General features: G+C 41.9%; 1 long non-coding RNA gene across 1 annotated transcript in view; it reads right to left on the bottom strand.

Moving 5' to 3' along the window:
• Window positions 1–12796, bottom strand: part of LOC138797274 (uncharacterized) — an 82810-nt gene extending 70014 nt beyond the window's left edge. The window contains exons 1-2 of the long non-coding RNA XR_011363914.1: window positions 12640–12796; window positions 12472–12536 (exon numbers count right to left, since the gene is read on the bottom strand). This is a non-coding gene — a long non-coding RNA (uncharacterized lncRNA). The remainder of the gene's footprint in view (window positions 1–12471; window positions 12537–12639) is intronic.
• Window positions 12797–14991: the final 2195 nt, after the last annotated feature.

Raw genomic sequence — 14991 nt, 5'->3', positions numbered from 1 at the left:
CTCCCTAGAGCTTTGGTCCCTGATGTACCTGCCCTTCTGGATCTATTGGACGCCCGTCTTGTGATCCCTGATGCCGTCTGTGTGCTCATAGGACTCGGCTTCCTGCGCTGTGGACGGGTGAGATTGTTCCGGAGTTGATGCATGTTGCCTTGGCGCCTGGGTTGAGAGCGGAGCCAGCGTGCGTGGCCCCTCTCTGGCTCCTACAGTGTGGTGGCTATCCTGCAACTCAATTGACCCCCTGAATGGAGGTGGTCTCTGAGAGAAGTGATTGAACTATACGGTGGCCTGCAAATCTCAGGCATATATGCTGGATTACTCCAATATACAGACAGAGGAACCTATACCGCTCTATCTTTATATGTTCAGAATGTGGAGAATGCCGCATGGTGTTAAATCTGAATGAATTGCATATAGCTGGGTGAAGTATATATCCAGCACAGCAGTTAAGCCACACATATGGACAGAATGTGAGAAAGGTTCCACATGAGAAATATAATCTGAAAAATTTTGTGAAACACCGGACGGTGAGGTGATGAGCTGGAGAAAGGCTATATGAATTTTAACTAATGAATACCTTGGAGGAATTGCCTTGCGTTTGAGCAGATGAACTTTTCAACAGCTTAATTGTTTATATGTTCAGAGTGCATGAAATGCTCTGCAGGAGAGTTATGCTCTGAGAGGCCTTATGTTGAGAGTGCTGGATATGCAGTTGGCTATGGTGGCAAATATATATCTGAGTGCATTATATATAGCTGAGTGAAGCACATACCTTGCGCAATAGCCATGTCATTCACATGAATAGAACGTGAGAAATGGTTCACAAGGGAAAAATTCTCTAAAAATCCGAGTGAACTGTTGGATTTTGACGCTCTATGAATTGTTATCCAGGAAATATTTTGGGGTTAATGCCCCACGACACTATAATAATAGGCCGCATTATGGGGAATACTCTATAGGAGAGCCACATTCTGAGAGACTCTATACTGCGAGTGTTGGTTGTGTTGGTGTGCCCTACAGCCATAAATGAAGGATATTTGATCTGGCATTTGGTGAACATTTCTTTTTTTTGGGAAGTAGCACATTTTGTTTTCTTCTAGAGCTACCATTGCTAAGGGTTAAAATGCCCCCCAAACTAAAAAAAAACAGAAGAGGCGAGTGCCAGGAAATCAGGAGGCTCAGCTTCTCTTGTTCCAGTCTCCAAAAACACAGGTCAAAAAATAGACAAATTCCTACAGGCATCCTCTGCACAGGATATGAGCATCACAAGTGTGGGGGAGACCGGGCAGGATAACGGTGAAAATGGGACCAGACTGGATAATGCAAGCAATGGGGAAAATCCTAATATGCTTGAAAAAATATTGGGTGTGGTACAAAAACTGGATATGTCGGTTAATGCAATTCTTTCACAGATGGGAACGTTAAAAACTGAAGTTACATTGATAAGAAGTGATATGGAAAAAATGAGGGCTAGAGTAAGTGAAACAGAAAAAAGAATCTCTGACCTAGAGGACGAACAGTCCAGTCTGAAAAAAGTGGTAAAGTGAATGGGTCAGGAAAGTGACTACAACAAAAAGAAAATGACTGATCTTGAAGATAGGTCACGTACATCCAATGTTAAGTTTATTGGTTTTCCTGAAGGCGTTGAAGGGAAAGATTGTGCACTTTTCATATACGAGTGGTTGGTGTCTACGTTTGGAACTGAATCATTTTCTAAATTTTTTGGTATTGAGAGGGCCCATAGACTCCCTACTAAACTACCAGTTACAGGTTCTCATCCAAGACCCATACTGATAAAATTGCTGTTCCATAGAGATAGAGACACACTTCTGGAATTAAATAGAAGGAGGAAAGAATTGACTTTCAATAATCAGAAAATCAGTATATATCCAGACTTTTCCTAGATCTAGCTACATTGGAGTAAAAAAAAGAATAAGAGTAGCGGGTTTGCAATACTCTCTACTATATCCTGCTCGCCTCAGGATAATCTATGAGGGAGCGACAATTTTCTTCGAAGATGCAGGCCAGGCGTCCAGATGGTTGGAAAACAAGGGGATTGGCTAATCCTGTAGTGATCTAGACTAGGTTTAAAATACTGTATATTGGATTATAAGTATTGTACTAGTATATGATTTAAGTTAAGAGGTAAAACATATATTCAGGGTAATGGTTACTTAGGAGGGAGGGGGAGAAAGCATTACATGATCAAGGTAGAGGTTCAGGATGGGTGGTGATTTTTTTTTTTGCCTTCCATTTGAGCCAAGGGGGATGGGGTGGTCGGGTGTTTGGATGTCTTGTTTTGTGTTTTTTTTGTTTTTTTTTCTCCGGTGTGTTACCCTCTCACTCTCTCCTGTACAAAGAGTAAGGCCAACTTGGGCACTTTTTTCAATGGTATTAGTGTATGGATAGTTTAAAAATCCTGTCATGGAATATTAGGGGAATGGCAGATAGACGTAAGCGTATAGCAGTCCATGATGCATTGAAGCCGCACCTTCCCGCTATCATTTGTCTCCAAGAGACTCATTTGACAGAAGAGACATCCAACTTGATTAATTTTAGATGGGTAGGGGAAAGTTTCCACTCATATTACTCTACTTTTTCCAGGGGCATATCTGTCCTAATTCACAATGCCATTAGTTTAGTAGTATTGTGAAAAAAGATCGATAAATATAGTCGCTACATAATACTTCATATGTGCTGTGACAACATAGAAATGGTGCTTGCGGTGGTTTATTTTCCTCCTCCTTTTTCTGTGAAACTTTTCTTGGAGATTGATGATTTCATCCAAAAAATGCCTCCATGTCCAAGGTATTGGGTTGGCGACTTTAATGAGATTTTGGACGATGCAAAGGACAGGCACAGACTAAATGGTAAGACCATGGCAGAGTGGACCTCGCCTTTGGCGAGGCTTATTGGGGAATTGGGATGGTATGACTTATGGAGGGTTAAGAATGGGGATATTCAGGAATTTACATGTATCAACAAGACTCATAAGCCTATGTCGCGTATAGACCTAGTGCTGGGTAACCCTAGAGAAGTTAAAGTAGGGCGGAGAGGCTACTCAGACCACCTTCCATTAATATTTACATGTCAGAAACTAGTAATATGCCCTGAGAGAGTAATAAGGATAAATCCTATATGGCTCCATCAAATAGATTTCAACTGGGTAGATATGATTACAGCATATTTTGATATTAATGCGAATACAGCAAATGTCAAAATTGTATGGGATGCCTTTAAAACCACAATGAGAGGCGAGCTATACAGTAAGATTTCAGCAAAGAGGAAACACAATAAAGAAAAATGGGCTAAATTGTTTCAAGAGGTGGAGAAGAAAGAGGAGATATATCGAAATGATCCAACTCAGAGCACATGGGATGAATGGATGAGCGAGAGAGAGAATTGGGATAGAGAAAATATGTTGAGATTAGAGTTTAGAGATCAGTTTATAAGGGCAAAAAGTGGCATTGAGGGTGATGTCCCTGGTAGGTACTTGGCCAGATTGGTACAGGTACAGCAAAACAAACATCAGATAACAGTGATAGAAGAAAAGGGAAAGTTGTTCACCATCCCAAAAGATATTATAGGAATATTTAGGAATTATTATATTAATTTATATTCCTCCGAGAATTCCTATAGCAGTCAAGAGATTGATAATTTTCTAAAAGATATAGAGACTGTGCAACTGATGCCAGCCCAAAGAGAGGAGCTAGACCGTCCCATGTCGGTATCAGAGGTTAGGAGAGCAATTAGGGGTTTGGGAGGGGGTAGGGCTTCGGGCTCCGACGGACTTCCTATAGAAGTCTACAAAATGGCTGAGGAGAATATTGCGAAGGAACTATTAAAAGTTTTGAACACTCCATTGAAACAGGTGATTCTCCTGAGTCAATGAAAGAGGCAGTTATCATCTTAATCCCTAAGGAGGGGAAGGACCCTCGGAGCCCGGAATCGTATCGTCCCATATCCCTTATAAACTCAGATATAAAAATCTTTTCGAAATGATTAACTAATTGTCTGCTCAAGGTCATGGATACTCTTATCCACAAGGATCAATCTGGTTTTATCCAGGGTAGAGGAGTTTATGATAATATTCGTAGGGCATTCGGTAATATTGTAGAGGGTAATAAACAGTTAACGGAAAATGCTATTGTTACCTTAGACGCCATGAAAGCATTTGATAGAATAGAATGGGAATTCCTATGGGGGGTTCTCAGGAGAATGGGATTTGGGACTTATTATATGAAATGTGTAAAGGTTCTATATAGGGATCCTAGGGCAAGGGTGGTGATCAATTCTCATCTTTCTGAGTCGTTTTTATTATTTAGAGGTACGCGCCAGGGATGCCCCCTTTCTCCGTTATTGTTTAATTTAGCATTAGAAGCCTATATAAGGTTAAATAGAGATATCCATGGCCTTGAGTATTCGGAAAAAAGCGAAAAAATCTCTTTGTTTGCAGATGACATCATGTTATTTCTATCGAATGTCCACACATCTCTTCCGAGTATAATTGAGACCATAGATTGGTATGGAGCTTATTCAGGGTTAAAAATAAATTGGTCTAAATCCTCAATAATGCCCCTTCAGGGATGTGGACACATCCAAAATAGTGCCCTAAAAACTATTAACCTGGGAGAGACCTTTAAATATTTGGGGATTACTATGTCGCAAGATCCCAATCGCTATATTGAGTTGAATCTTGTACCTCTTATCGTGAATATAGAGAAAAAAATTAAAGTCTGGAATAGACTCACTATGGGGAAGGCAGCAAGACTAGGTTTAGTAAAAATGATAATTCTACCTAAAATTCTATATGTACTAGCTAATAGCCCTGTTTGGATCTGTAAGAAAATGTTTTCTAGGATTATTTCGGTGTGTAACACTCTTATCTGGGGATACAAAGTAGTTAGAATACCCTACGAGACATTGACTCTAGATAAAACAGAGGGAGGAATGAATCTGATTTTGAGTGTTATTTTTTAGCTGCCCAAATGATGTATGTTATAAAATGGAGGAGATTCGACTTTGGTAGAGGTTGGAATGCTGACTTAACAACACTGCACATGGATCCATTCACATGGTTGGAAGCTGGGAGGAAAATAGATATGAATAGAGATCCTATTAGATTTATGCAAGCTAAGGTATGGGCTAAAACTAGGGGTAAACCCTACACTGAAGGGAGTAATGAATTTACCCCTCTATGGGGCAACGCCAATCTCAATGAATTGGTAAAAATTCACGATCACTTGTTTTGGATGAAATATAGTATCACTAAGGTTGGACAATTAGTTGGTAGTGAAGGGAAACTGAAAACATTGGAACAAATACATGGAGAATTCGGGATTCCCTATTCGGGTTACTTTAGATTAGCACAGATTAAACACGCTGTTTCATATATAGATAATAAACAGATATTGTCACTGTATAAACACAAATTAATTAAGTCACAAAAATACGGTAGGGAAAATTTATAGAGTTTTGAAAAGTAGTTACCCCACTCGTAGGAACCAAACATATCAGGATAAGTGGCAAGAGGACACGGGAGAGGTGATTGATTGGAAAGTAGTATTCACTGCAGTAGATAAATGCAGTGTGAGGCTAAATCATAAGATTTCACAATTATTTATCATTTACAGAGCACACTATACCCCGTCTAGGCTGCATAAGATGAGAATATATCAACAAAACATATGTTATAGATGCAAGGGGGAGAGAGCTGACACCTTTCATTTATTTTGGCGTTGCCCCAAACTATTCAGGTATTGGTCAGAAATAGCCTTAACCATAGAGCAGATTTTTGATGTGAAAATTGATTTACAAGCTAAGTTGTGCATTCTAGGAGATCTAACTAATCTTGAATATCCAATCAAAAAAAAAATTTGTTATTCACAGAGCCCTCTTTGCTGCTAGAAACTGTATACTACATAGATGGATTTCGCCTCAAGAACCAACACTGGATGATTGGAAACGGGAAATGGGGAAAGTGAAAATATATGAGTAAAAAAAAGTAACAGCATTTAAAGAGATATGGAATTCTTGGCCATCAGAGATTATGGGAGGATGGTGTTAAAGGGAGAGAGTGAGAGGTAATGGGGTACTAAGGTGATTTTTTTTTTTTTGTTCAGTCTTTGTCTTGTTTTTGTTTGTTTGTTCGTTTGTTTTGCGTTGTTCGTGGTTGGGGGGTGGGTATAGGATAAAGGCAATTGTTGAAATGCTGGAAGGACCCTAATAGGGGTGAACTGGGAAGGTTAGGGAGGTGTAAAGTCGACTATGTTATCTATTTGTTTTATGTGATTCGAATAATGTAACCCGTGGCCTGCGTCTAGCCAACCAGGCTCCCTGCATAGTGAGTTTGGAGTGGGGTAGAACATATGGGTGTGCAGCAGTAATAGGGAACGATTAGGTTGGGGGGTTGACCCTTGGAGGTCTGCACTGAACCAACAGGGAGAGTGAAGTTCCTAGATATAGTGTAGAAAGATAGGTATATGCTAATTCACACCTCATAAAACGAATAGAATTGGGGGAGGGGGGTGGGTTGGACGATGGCCACGGGAGAGAATGATGTAATGCTATTGCAATGTGGAATAATATAGTGGGACGGTGATATCTATGGAGATGATCTAAACACTATAGGATGACAACATAGTAATTATGGTGTGGGACTGGCCTTCCTTTCCCACCACCTCCTTTTTTCTTTGATTTAAGAGATATATGTATTTACTAAATATGTCCTTCATTGTTTTTATAGAATATTTCTTTATGTCTATGCTATGCGATAATAAAGTGTTGGGAAAAAAAAAGAAAAAAAAACTGTGTTGGGACTGGGCTTGAGCAGCTCTGCAGTTCCTCAAACAGCCATTGGTGGCAGCAGAGGATGTAAAAATGTATTACATTGTGTTCCAAATTTCATGTCTAGATTCAACCAAGTAAATTTTCAAAGATTTTTATTCCCTTCAAAGCAGTGTGGGATCTAGGCTAAGACTCGATGGGCTATAGCATCCAGTAGAGAGCCATGGGCCTATTCATTGTAATGATCACCGGGGTCCCAGCCTCTCAAAGTGTCTGTAAGTGACCCTTATCTTTGCCAATGAAAGTGGGCGATATGTATAATCACAGGATACTAGAATACTAGGCTTAGTATCAGCTTGTTCACATTAGTGGGCAGATACCTCTGGGAAAGCCTTACAGACGTTCCTGCCTCTGGCCTGGTGTAAGGCGTCGCTCCCTAAGGATCAAGCCATTGCTCTCAGTTATTTTAAACTCGATGATGTTAAAACTCATTTCCACTGATCTCCGACCACTCAATACTGTGAGGCTTCATACAAAGGATCTGCACACCATTGATGTGAGCCATCATTAAATTCCCTACCAGCAGCTCACATCATCAGAAGCCGAGGCTTGAAAGGGGTCTTTTGATTCTGATATAAAGCAGAACAGACGGTGACACCAGCCGACGCTATTAAATCTCTTTTCATGCATCGTCCACCGAAAGATACCGAAGAACTGGCCGTCACAGGCGAAGGAGTCATTGTAAAATCACTGGGCTTAAAACCAGATTGTATAGATGGAATCTAATTTTATCTTATACTTTAAGGGCTCTGCGGGGGTGGGGTTTATCTAAATAGTAAGCGGGGAGGGTGGGCACTGTTTTCTCCAAAATGCCGAGTGGCAAATAAATGTTGCTGTATAGGGAGAATAATGGCAACCTCACGGTCAATGGCAGTAAAGGTATTCCTATTTGCAACCCTGGTGGTCTAGGGAAGTGAGGAAGTAAATATCAGTATGTCTAGGGGCTTTGGGCAGCAAAAGAATTAACGCCGGGATCTCTGGTTGTCTAGAACAGTAATAAAGTTAATATATGCACCCAGCTGGCCTAAAAAACTGGCCTAAAAAACTAAAAATGTTAAAGGAGAAGTTCGGGGAAAAGTATTTTTTAATATGTTATTACTTACGGAAAGTTAGACAAATTTCTAATGTACATTAACCCCTTAAGGACCGTGCTAACTTTCGTTTTTGCGTTTTCGTTTTTTCCTCCATGTGCTTAAAAGGCCATAGCACTTGCATTTTCACACCTACAGACCCACATGAGCTCTTATTTTTTGCGTCACTAATTGTACTTTACAATAACAGGCTGAATTTTTCCATAAAATATGCTGTGAAATCCGAAAAAAATTATATGCGCAGTGAAATTGAAAAAAAAACGCAATTATTTTTCTTTGGGGGGGCTTAATTTTTACGCCGTGTGTCCTATGGAAAAACTTAGTTGTTATATATGTTCCTCAAGTCATTACGATTAAAACGATATATAACATGTATAACTTATATTGTATCTGATGGCCTGTAAAAAATTAAAACCATTGTTAACAAATATACGTTCCTTAAAACCGCTCCATTCCCAGGCTTATAGCGCTTTTATCCTTTGCTCTATGGGGCTGTGTGAGGTGTTATTTTTTGCGCCATGATGTGTTCTTTCTATCGGTACCTTGATTGCGCATATACGACTTTTTGATCGCTTTTTATTACAATTTTTCTGGATTTGATGCGACCAAAAATGCGTAATTTTGCACTTTGGGATTTTTTTGCTCTTACGCCATTTACCGTGCGAGATCAGGAATGTGATTAATTAATAGCTCGGGCAATTACGCACGCGATGATAAAAAACATGTTTATTTATTTATTTATTTATTTATTTTTATTTGTAAAATGGGAAAAGGGGGGTGATTCAGACTTTTATTAGGGGAGGGGATTTTTTATTAATAAAAACACTTTTTTTAACTTTCACTCACAGTAATATGAAGCCCCCTGGGGGACTTCTATATACACAGAACTGATCTCCCATTGAGATCAATCCTGTGTATATAATAGAGCAATGATCCATCAGATCGGTGCTCTATTATAATGTTCTGCTGCAGACCATCTGAATAAATTGCCGAGCCGGGATCAGCGTCATTCCGACGCTGAGCCCCGGCCGGCTCATTAGAACGGATCTCCCCTCCGCGATCGCATTGCGGGGGGGAGATCCCCCACTGGACACCAGGGAGAGGGGGCACAGCTGCTATTCAAATGCAGCTGTCAGCTTTGACAGCAGCATTTGAATAGTTAATTAGCCGGCCGCGGCGATCGGCCGCGCCGGCTAATACACGCGGTCCTTGGCTGCACTTAGCAACCGGGGACCGCGCGCTGCAGAGAGGGCTCACGCCAGGAGCCCTCTCTGTTTACTCTTAACGGCCGCATGACGGGTATACCCGTCATGCGTCGTTAAGAGGTTAATTATGGGAAATGCACATATACTGCTATTTCCCTTAATTTAGTAGATCATGGAGACTTCAAATTCTCTGAAATACTGTGACGTCACGAAGAAGGTGTAATTCCAATGGAGCGTCCAGCAGGGGGCGCACTATATATAGAATTCAATGAGTACTATTGAATTCTATATATAGTGCGCTACTGCTGGACACTATGGAATCAATGTATGAGCAGATGATGGGGGAGTAGTACCAGGACCATGCCTATCACCAATCCGCCCCCCCCCCTCGCTGCCGCCACTGATGCTCTGTACTACTTCCCCATCATCTGCTCATACTAACATAACTAAATGGAATAATTACTTTATTAATCCTTAGAAACAATACATGACAATACCTTAAAATGTAGGAGAAATCAGCCCGGATAATCATTGTGTACAGGGCATATGAGAGCAGACAATTTATGCCTCTATGTAGTATTTAGACCCAATTTTAGCCCTCATATAGTTCGCAGGGTCCCTCTATGCTCTCATATAGTAAAAAGGCCACCATCTATACCCTAACATAGTACATTATCCCCCCCTTGCTGCTCCATATTGAAGATAGACCCTCCCTGTGCACCCCATATAGTATTCAGGCCCCTCTGTACCTTCATGTTGAAATTCAGTTTCTCTGTGCATCCATATGGTAGTTAGGCCTTCTGTGCCCCAATATAGTAATAATTTTCAATTTCCCTCTGCTTCCATGTAGTAGTAGTAAGGGCCCTCTGTGCCCTCATATAAAAGTTAGGCTCCCCTCTGTGCCCCAAAAAGGTAGAATCCTCCATGTAGGCATCCCCACCAGTACCAACTCATGTAGGTAATCCCCCCGGTATGTATTCCCCATGCAGCCATCCCCTCCCCCAGAAGTAATCTCCCTGTTAATCCTGGTGGTTAGACTCCACCACCACTGTGAGTAGACTGTACCTCCAAATTAAGTACCACCTTTTCAGTTATCCAGCACATACTATACCCCAACCCTCATAGATAACATCCTTACTAGGAGTCAGCCCCACCCACCCACATAGGTCTCCTCTATAACTAAGGAAAAAAAGTCATACTTACCTGCAGTGTGGTTGTAGTACTGTAGTCTTCTCACGTTAACTCTCTCCCTGTTTACTGAGCACACGAGTGACATCACTCATGTTCTACAGCTCTTAGGGAGGGAACAGCCTCTTGTGGCCACAACAGTGATTGGCAGGATGGAGAGCCAATGCTCTCCTCGCCTTGTCAATCATCCTGCTGCATTCAACTGTATGTTCTCTTCGCGCCTACAGCTAAATGTTCAGACACAACATTCAGTAGTCGTGTGGCCCCCCAGGAGCTCTGGTTGCTGGCCAGTGGCCACCTACAGCCAATAGACATTTGTTAAGTCTGTCTGCAAAAGCAATAGCTTTTGTGGACAGCATTAACTGTCCAAGTCTTCAGTGGGCCCCCTGCCTGTGTGGGACCGGGAGCGGCCGCCCCCTCTGCCCCCACCAAATTACGCTACTGGGCAGAGCGCTCTGCCTGATTATTAGGTTAAGCGCTTAGGGAGTCTGGCAGCTTTTTTCTGAAGTTTGTTAGGCGTGGTTGTGGAGAGGCATTGAAATGGCTTCTAAGACTCAAGATTCATATGCCAATCTGGAGACACATAACTCCACCAGCCCTGACCTCAGGAAGTTTTTTGACCTTGATTATAGTTTTTGCCTCGCTCATACTCCATCTTGCCCTCTGTACCCTTCCCTGTTGTACTTTTGTCATTACATTTACTGGACCACCACTTGCTGGCACCGTGCCCATTGACCCAGATAGTGGACTCTGGAGAGACTTCCTCACAGGTTGCACTTTCTGACATTCGGAAGGAAAAAGATCTTTCTTTGTACATAGGCCCAGGAAAATCGACCTTGTTAAGTATACAAGGATCAAACATTTTTATAGTCGTTTATAGTTATCTATGTTGTACCCCAGGAAATAAGAAGAGAGTAAACCTGGTGGAAATGAGGCCGTATCCTATGTGGAGGTCTCTTGGGGACTGTGGGCAGAAGTTGGAACGCAGAGCGTCGGAGGAGAGGAATGATTTACTGCATACCAAGCATGCCAGCAACATAGGAATCAATGGGAAGAGGAGTCACAGCAATAGCCAGAGGGAGGATTAGGATTAAGTGACAAATTATTCAGAATTTTTGCTAGAAAGCGTAGAGGAATATCCAGAGGTGAAGTAAAGGACAAAGGAAGAACTCATCATTACAGATGATAGATGGAAGGAGACAGCAGTCAACTTAGATTTGGTGTAACCAAGGAAAAAGCAAAGAGAAGCAATTTACAGGACTCTAGAAGGTTTCTAAGAATGCTCTGCGACCTGGGCAGAGGTCACTGTTCAGGGTGGGTGTTGATATACATCACCTGTTGTGAGTGGCCTGATCCAATGATATCTACAGACCGCAGACAACTTTTCTCTAGAACAGGAAGTATCAGCTTATTATTAGGCTTATGGCCTGAAATCTATCTATCTATCTATCTATCTATCTATCCTGATAGTAATTCTCCCTGGTGCTGATGTAGTGCCGGTCTTCAGTATTGTGTCTGGTTATGCAGGCGTCCTTCCAAAAGGTTGTGCTGACCTGCTGTCTGTTTATTCGTATGAAGCTGTAGAGGATGTGTGTGGGCAAGTACGTCACATAGTGTATAATACCAGGCTACCAATCTATTCACCCTGGTAGATTATTGGAGAGTATAATGCTCCTTCTTTATACATAGCGGATCCTCATTGTGATACATCATCTTAACCCCTTAAAGGAATATTTAGATTTTTTTAAAAACTTTTTTGACCTGGCAAACAGCTACAGCCAAGCATACATGTCTGCTTCGCCCCCTGCAGGAGAAATGTGGTATTACATGCCTTATAAATGAATATCTGGCCCTGAAACACATTGGTAAAGCAATGGAAGCTTGGGCTAATAGGGTGACCACCACTAGGATGCAATAATAAACCACTTCTGTCTTCTCTCCTGAGTGTATGGTAGTACAACCCCCTCATAATCATTCATGGTATCGCTCAATTCCTTGGTTGTTCCTTGGTGGAGTTGTCATACAGTAGGTCCCTAACCTCTAGTCTTGTATGAGGTTGACCTACTCTGATGGACAGTTATATAATTTCCTTTGAATTTTTGTAGCTGTACTGTGAAGGGTGCGCTGTGTGAATAACGTCTTACCTTATGGCGCTCACCAGCCTGTAGCGTTCACAGATAAATCTCTTCATATGTGACCAAGTTTTATTCTGAAAGATAAAAAGTTTTGCTGAAGCGTGGATTACTGCTGACACCTAGTGTACTATCCCTGTATAACTCATCCCAGTCCACTATGTGTTATACGTTACTTACAAACAGTAGCGGATTATAATTGGCAGCCCGGGGCCCTAAACTCCTGGGGGGCCCATGGCCACCCAAAAAGACTTATAATTTCAGGGGTGTACTGTCCCCTGGCTACAGTTCTGCCATGGTGTGCAAACAATGGCTGCTTTTTTACCACAATTTTGCACAAATCAGGGCATCATGGCCTTATCTATCCTGTACTATGAACAGCACGCTGGTGTTGCCATAGTTACAGTGGGATTGGGGGCCTAGGCTTGGTGAACAGCTCGGGGCCTATGGTAAAGTTAATCTGCCCCTGCGTACAAACTAGTGGTATATGATAAAGTAGGGCTGTAAGTAGGCAGGTTTATATACAGAGTATTATGTACTAAAACCACAAGGCCTCCATACTCCAACCCAACCGATATGGGATCTTCCAGTCTGTAGTAGTCCAGGTGTCTCATTCACAACACCTCTAAATTAGAAGGTGAAGATGGTTGCTGTCAATGGAAGGACGTGATATGGGCACTGTGACCTGACATTTTCTTGTGCTAAGCACCTGGAAACAGATGGAGGGATCACCTGTGTCTGGATGGTGGACAAGGAAACTATAGGAGCTGCCTGTGATTGTTGGCGGGTGCCCTCATGTATCCACTGCTCACAAAAAAGCTTAATAGATAGTCGCTGGGAATGTTGGCACCCATCATACCCCACATGACCTATCCTGAAAAAAGCCATCAGGCACATTAGCCCGTAAAACTGCTTTAAGGTTGATGTTGGCCCATATCACCTCGGGGTACAAACACCATTTTACCCTATGAATTATAGTCAGTGACTTCATTAGTCATTAGGAGAAATTTTTCTTTCAAATCAACTAGTACCAGAGATTTGCAATCTACGTCTAATAAAAAAAAAAAATCTCAAGTCTTCCAGTACTTATCACCTGCTGTATGTCCTGCAGGAAGTGGTGTATTCTTTCTAGTCTGGAGAGCAGGAGAGGTTTTCTATGGGGATTTGCTACTGCTCTGGACAGTTCCTGACATGGACAGAGGTGGCAGCAGAGAGCTCTGTGTCAGACAAGAGAATGCACCCATTTCTGCAGGACATACAGCAGCTGATAAGTACTGGAAGACTTGAGAGTAAATTACAAATTTCTGGCAATTTCTGACACGAGTTGATTTGAAAGAAAGAAAACATTTTCCGCTGAACCATACCTTTAAGGGACATGGCCTGAAATGCTAAAATGTGCACTAAAATTGTGGCGCAAAGTTAGCAGTGTACCCAAGTGTATGTAGCAAGAGTCACCAAAATAATCCTATGCGAGCCATTGTTATAAGTCTGTTCCAAGTTTGCATTGTCTAGGCATTAGACCGGAGGAAGAAATCTCAATCCCAATAATACATATATTGTGTACATGAGATGAGTCATTGCGTCTCCATTTATTAGCGCAGAAATCATGGCTGTATGGCGGCACATACACCCCCACCAGTGATGTCACCGTACTGCCACCTTCTCAGCTCTCCTTCCAAGCATCAATGAGCTCTTTGTGTAGAACTTATTTCTACATTGTAACTTCAGAATATTGACCACAATTGATAGATTGGTTGTTATGAGTCCTTTGATGTGGTTGGTGCTACTGTAGATAAAGCTATATATACTCTTATTTGTATATACAGTATATATTCTATGTCTGTGTCTATGCAGGAAAACAGAACTGAGGCCCTGGGAATCTTCACTCTTCATGTTTTGTAAAGTATTGGACCTGGCTGCCTGGGGTCCAGCCGGAAAATAACCTCTTAGGTCAAATCCTTTAGTTAACCCCTTCATACAATATATAGCTCACTGCTCAGCTCAGTATATATAGATGCACACTCAAGGTGTGTGATACCAGCTGACTTTTTACGAATTGGATGTCAGTTGTTAACACTGTTGTTAACACTATCACTGACTGGCATCAGAGATCATGCTGATAGCGGTCATTAACCCCCTAAATATAGCAAATTAATAGTGATAGGGGAAATAAGGGGTTTGTCTTAACAGGTGCCTGCCCTAGCAGACCTCTGATCAGCACCCTCACAATGCAACTGAGGGGTGCTGATTAGTTACCATGGCAGCCAGAGGCCTGCTGTGTCTGCCATATTAGACTTGCTACTACAGCCTACTGACGGGGACACCTGAGGCTGAAGAATGAGGATGGCAGCTTGGAAAAGTGGTGAGTGGTAAGAAGGACGGTGAAGAAGAAGGGTCCAGATAGGAAAGGAAGAAGGAGGAGGATGTGGAGGAGACAGGGTGTTGAGTAGGGCCACACATAGAGTTGGGGAAGAAGGAGCCACAGTATTACTTTAAAGGTGGGGGATCTGGTTGGCAGTACTTTGCCTTCTG

The sequence above is a fragment of the Dendropsophus ebraccatus genome, chromosome 7, assembly GCF_027789765.1.
Source record: "Dendropsophus ebraccatus isolate aDenEbr1 chromosome 7, aDenEbr1.pat, whole genome shotgun sequence".
Taxonomy (NCBI): domain Eukaryota; kingdom Metazoa; phylum Chordata; class Amphibia; order Anura; family Hylidae; genus Dendropsophus; species Dendropsophus ebraccatus.
Note: the sequence above shows the minus strand (reverse complement) of the source record. Positions and strands in the feature narration are given on the sequence as shown.